The following is a 6,727-nucleotide window of genomic DNA, read 5'->3' on the forward strand; positions in this document are numbered from 1 at the left end:
ATGATTAGTTCATCAGTTGTTTATCATTATTATTATAACTAATTTAGCATAGAAGTATTATGGGTAGGAGTACATTATCTGGCAACCTGCTCAGGGAATTGTCCTGTTGAGGTTTGCATTTGAATTTGCAATTGAATTTGAATTAGAGGGCTTACACTCTGCTTTCTCTACTTCTTGGCTTATTAAATCCTCGCCCCAGATGCCTAGGAAGAATATTCCTTTTTGGCTCAAGGCTAGGACCTCTCTAAAAAGAAAGAGTAGAGAGGCACTCAATGCATAATAATGAATTAGATATAGGGCAGGTCTCTTATTCCTACCCAGAAAATAAAATAATCATAAAAAACATCAACATAAGTATTGAGACAGGATTCATTCACTGAAAACTATAATTCTTTAAGAGTTAGAGATGGGCAGCTAGGATAAGAGAGCCAGGGCTAGAGATGAGAGGTCCTGGGTTCAAATCTGGTCCCAGATACATCCAAGCTGTGTGACCCTGGGTAAGTCACTTAACCCCCATTGCCTACCCCTTACCATTCTTCTGCCTTGGAACCAATCCAAGACAGAAGGTAAGGGTTTTAAAAAAAGGATAGAGAGAGATGCACAGGACCACTTTGGAGGGAATTGAAAGGTTGAGAGGACTCCTTTTTATGAGTTCTCACACACAAAAAAGAACCAGTCAATAATAAAATTCCCTAGGTTAATGAAAGCTACAGAGGAGAGACAAAGCATCATGAAGGAAGATGTCTGAGAAACTAGCATTGCAGCTGCTGAGGCAGATTGCATTTGGAAGGATTTTTAATATCTAAACCCAAAGCTCCCTAGATTATGACTGTGAGACGAGGTAAATAAGAATTGCGATGAGCTGTGCACCGTCCCATGCATGCCTGTGACCACTTCGACACTTAATGCCTAGTGCTGGAGGATTATTTATGCTTACTTGGGCATAAGGTGGCACCAAGTATTGACCCAGCTCCAAGCTTCCTCTTAACACAGGGTAGCCCAGGATTTCTGCTTGCCTTAAGAGCTTTACCCAGTGTCCCCACACAGCACTCCATGCTCCCCCTGGGAAGGACACATCCTATACACAAATGCCATCTTCCTAAACCAGATCTTCCAAGCTGTAAAAAAACAAAAAAATCAGGGTATGATAAGCCATGATTCCTGTTCCTGTGGATGGGTATCTCTACGACTGTTTTAGAGAGAATATAAGAATATCACAGCAGAGTACAAAGTAGGATCTGTGAATTTCAAATCATAAGATTTTTAAAAAATATTGATTAATTATCTATAAAAAACTGACTTTAACCTTCTAAAGCACCAGCCCTAGAACATCAGCTTCAAGAGATCATCCCTGAAAAGCTCTGTAGTACCCTGCATCAATTTGCCACATGATCTAGAAACAATCCCTGCATTCAACTCAAGATCCCTTGGTCTTTATGAGAAAAGAATTGAATGTACATACTTTGAACTATAACAAAAATAAGCTCTCAAGAACTGGAAATTGAGGGGATGTTCATCAATTGGGGAATGGCTGAAAAACTTGTATATGTTAGTGATGATACTATTGTGCCATAAGAAATAATAAGCAAGGTGATTTCCAAAAAAGTTGGAAAGAACTGCATGAACTGAAGCACAATGAAATAAACAGAACCAGGAGAATATCATACCCAGTAACAGCAATTTTGTTTGATGATCAACTGTGAAAATTTGGCTACTCTCAGCAATGCAATGATCTAGGACAGTGAGGGCAAACCTTTTGGAGATGGAGTGCTGGACCCCACTCCCACCCCACCTCCAGACCAAGTGCTGTGCCCCTCCCTCTCCAGAGACCCACACCAAATGCTGGGTGCTCCCCAGGCTCCCCCCCTTTACCCCACACAGGGGAAAGAGGAAGCACACCCATTGGGCTGCTGGGCAGAGGGGTGGGTGAAGTGAGGAATGTCCTCAGTGAGTGTAGAGAGGGGGAGGAGAGTGGCCTTAGCACTCTGCTCCCCTCCAGCTCTGCCACCTATGAGCCATCTACTTCTCTCCCTGTGAGCTCCCATTGGCTGCTAGGCAGAGGGGTGGGGGATGTGTGAAAAAATGTCATCAGGTACTATGGAGAGGGAAAGGGGAGCAGCTCCGTCCTAGTCCCTCTGCCTTTCTAGTAACAACCTGGAGGTGGTGGTGGTTGTGTGCCCACAGAGAGCACTGGGCATGCCATCTTTGGCACCCATGCCCTAGGCTCGCCATCACTGATCTAGGACAATCATGAAAGACTTGTGATAGGGAATGCTATCTACCTCCAGAGGAAAAAACTGTTGATAAGGATCAAAATATACTATCTTTCATATCAGTGCATGCATGGTTTTATTTTGGGGTTGTGGTTTTGTATAAGTGTACTATTATAGCAATTACCAATATAGAAGTGTGTTTTGCATGATAATAATAAAAAAAACCCCAACATAAAATTCAAAACAAAACTAAGCTCTCTAGCCAGCTTTATACAATCAGCAATTAAATCCTCTTGGATCTCATCTGACCTCTCTACAGGATTTTTTTTGTTTTTGTTTTTCTAGGAGAGACTTCAGTTTTGGTACTGCAGTATATCAGAGCTAATATGTGTGAGTAGGGATGCCATTAAACATTTGAAGGATGATTTTCATTAACTGTGAAGTTATATACAATCTACCAGAAGGTGTTTCTTAACTACATTCATGGGACATCTGTTCTTGTCAAGGCATAAGCTTTTGAACATACAGTATAAAGGCTCAGGGTCTCCATTTAGATTCTGGGATATGTCAGGAGTGTCCTAAGTGTTAATCAACATTATCAAAGAATTCAGAGTTTCAGGAAAGTTCAGGAAAACCACTTTGGCATTCATGGAATTCCTCCAAATTATATCTCTTGATTAGTTGCATATAGAGTAGTTTCTCTAATGAGATAAAAAAAAAATCTAGATTTTTGTTTCAACTAGAAGACCCTCCCCTCCCCCTTCCCTCAACCTCTTACATTCCAAGCCAAGATTTTTCAAATTTAAAAGAATAACCTCATTGGAACTTATCACATTTATAGAATTACTTACACCTGGAGTAATTTCTGTGATGGGATTTTTAAAAAATTCAGATTTTTTTTGCCAAAAGAACTCCTCTGCCACCACTTTAATAATCTAGTATTTACATAGTCCTTTTTTTTTTAAACCCTTATACTTTGGTGTATTGTCTCATAGGTGGAAGATTGGTAAGGGTGGGCAATGGGGGTCAAGTGACTTGCCCAGGGTCACACAGCTGGGAAGTGGCTGAGGCCGGGTTTGAACCTAGGACCTCCTGTCTCTAGGCCTGACTCTCACTCCACTGAGCTACCCAGCTGCCCCCTTTACATAGTCCTTTAAAGTTTATAAGACACTTTACAAATATCATTTCATTTGCTCCTCATTACCCTCACCCCAAAAGATATTATTTTACAGATGAGGAAACTAAGGCAGACAAAGGTTAAGTAACTTTTCCAGTGTCACATAGTAATTAAGCATCTGAGATTGAACTCAGTTCTTCAGGACAGTAAGATCCAAAGCTCCCTATTCCCTATGCCTACCTCTTCTTCACTTGAAAGTTAACTCTTATTTTCTTTGCCACCTTTTTTTTAATATTGTTTTTCATGTCTAATTTTATTGCATTGTGGCCTAGAAATATAGCATGTATAATTTCTGACTTCCGAATTTAGGTAAGATTTCTCTTTGACTTTGTGTGTGATCCAAAGAAAAGAGTGAATGTTCCTGAGTTTTCTCTTTGGTTCTCTTCATATGTCTAATTTCTAACCCATTCATCCATTTTATTTTTAATCTTTATTTTATTTTAATAATGAATTTCCCCATACATTTCCCAAAGTTATATGATTCATATTGTCTCCGTCCCTTCTTTCCTCCCACCTCCTGGAGCTGAAAAGCAATTCAATCTGGGTTATACATACTGTATCACTCAAAACATATTTCTATATTATTCATTTTTGTAAGTGAATAATCTTACAAATCACATACCCAAATAAATCAGTGGTAAACCATATGTTTTCATCTGCATTTTAACTCCAATAGTTCTTTCTCTGGTGGTTGGTAACATTCTTTTTCATAAGACCTTCAGAAATGTTCTGGATCATTGTACTGCTGTTAGTAGCAAAGTCTATCACATTTGATTGTTCCACAATTGTACCTGCTGTGTATAATGTTTTCCTGCTTCTGCTTATTTCACTCTGCATCAGTTCATGTAGGTCTTTCCAGTTCTTTCTTTAAAATTTTTTTCATTTTATTAATTTTATTTTTATTTAAGTATTTTTCCATGGTTATGTGATTCATATATTTTTCCTCCTTTTCCTCCCTCCCCCCTCCCAGAGCCAACAAGCAATTCCAATGGGTTATACATGTATTATCACTCAATACCCATTTCCATATTAATCATTTTTGTAATAATTTTTAAAAAAACCTAAGCTCCACATCCAATACCCATATAAACAAGTGAAAAATCAAATGTTTTACTTCTGCATATCTATTCCCACAGTTCTTTCTCTTGATGTAGATAGCATTCCTTCTCATAAGTCCTTTGGGACTGTCCTCTTTCCTGCTCTTTCTGAAATCATCCTGTTCATCATTCATTCTGTCACTATCATACACCACAATTTGTTCAGCCATTCCCCAACTGAGGGACAGCCCTTTAGTTTCCAATTCTTTGCCATCACAAAAAACACAGCTATAAATATTTTTATTTATCCATTTTAGACTGGGAATTTATTGTTTATTTTTTTCTTTGACTGGTCATTTTTTTAAATGGAGGTTTAAAGTTTCTCAGAATGACCATGTTTTGTTTTGTTTTTTCAATTCTTGCTTTTTCTCATTTTTTTCAATTTATTCTTGTAATTATTATTGACTTTCCTTTTATGAATTTAAATCATATCAATGTTTGGTGCTATAGTGGAAGCATTATCTTAACTGCTCTCCATTCAGGTTAGGCTAACTTTTCCTTAAAAAGTTTGGAGACATTTCTTGAAAGTAGGTTGCCTCATGGGATTAAATGCTGACTGTAGATTTTGCTTCCTCATTGCCCAAGTACAAGGAAACCACCAAGTCCTGAAGGACAAGTTTGTTAGTAAGGGATGGGGCACCCTGATTCTAGAAGGTTAGTCTGGTAGATCAAGATGACTAATGCAGGCTAGGCAGCTTTAATCAGCTGAATCAACTTTAGTGATTATCCTTGATGAATACCTTTCTCCTGCAATAGTTAGTCAAATCTCCTTTTGATTAAATGTTGAAGGTACTTCAAATGTTTTATTGTTTTTTTTTTCCAGTATCAAATCTTAACTATAGAGGACTGGCCTGAGTCAGGCCTAAACTAGGATAAGTTTTATGTGTTAATTGTTATATAAATATATATCATTGTTATATATATTTGAACTAATACATCTTTTTAGATTTTTATGCTTTTTAATTTTTAAAAATTTCTTTAAAATTTTAAAATTTAAGTTTTATGGATATCTTTTGTTTTCACATTTTCTAAGTTTCTCCCAAAATTCTTCCCTTCCGATGTTACAGAAAGCTATGTCATATAATAGAGAATATTTTAAAAAGAAATAGAAGGAAGAAGAAAAAAACCCAGTCAATATATTAAAAAAACCCCTCAAATAAAGGTTATGTTCCACACCTCTGTACCTCCCACTTTTGCACAGGAATGGGTGAAGGTGTCTTCTCATGTATTTTCCTTGGGAAATTTAGAACATTATTTCAGATAAATACTTTTTATTTGGAAACTTTTCGTAGACTTTAAACCATTTTCTTTTATGAATAATATTAAATATGATTTTTCTTGATATTTTGTCCTTACTTTTTATTCATAGAAAGAATGCAATCTATCTTAATTTTCTGCATTTGTTTTAGTTATTAAAATAGTTCATAAAATCAGTTACAGTTCTGGATGTCAAGCCATTAGTCCCCCCCTCCCCCCTGGCTTTTGTTAACAGGCCAGAAATTCCTGCTCTTTAATTTAAAAAGAATGGCACTATAAACAAACATTTTAATTGACCAGAGTTTAATTTTTTTCTCCAAGTTGACTTTATCTGCACTGTTGTAGTCACTATGAATATTGTTCTTTTGGTCGGCTTTCTTCATTCTGCATCAATTCACATTTTTCACGTGTATCTGAATAATTCACATTTGTCACTCCTTATGGCACATAATTTTCCATTACGACGATTTATTTAGCCATATCCTATTCACTGGGCAGAAATTTTATTTCCAACTTTTCATTTTCAAAAATATTGCTGCTAAAAAAATAATGCTGCTCTGAATATTTTTTTTACACATATGGGACTTTTTTTTGGTCGTCAGTAGCCAGTCATGAATTTTATGACTATTTTACCATAGCCCTTCCAGTAATGAATTTTACCATTAAAAAAACCACCTTTGTTACCCTTATGCATATGAAATGATTCCTTGGAGTCTCTTTAATTTGCTTTTTTGGATTATCAGCAATTTAGAACGTGATTTCAAATGATTATTGATCATTTGTATTTTTTATTTTGAAACTTTTCATGTACTTAAACCATTTGTTTGTTGGGAATAAGCTCTTAATTATATATTTTTGTCAATTTCCTATAGATTTTGGATTTTAGACTTTTTCAGAATTATGTAATACAAAGACATTTCCTTCTTCCTTCCTTCCTTCCTTCCTTCCTTCCTTCCTTCCTTCCTTCCTTCCTTCCTTCCTTC

The sequence above is a fragment of the Gracilinanus agilis genome, chromosome 5, assembly GCF_016433145.1.
Source record: "Gracilinanus agilis isolate LMUSP501 chromosome 5, AgileGrace, whole genome shotgun sequence".
Taxonomy (NCBI): Eukaryota; Metazoa; Chordata; class Mammalia; order Didelphimorphia; family Didelphidae; genus Gracilinanus; species Gracilinanus agilis.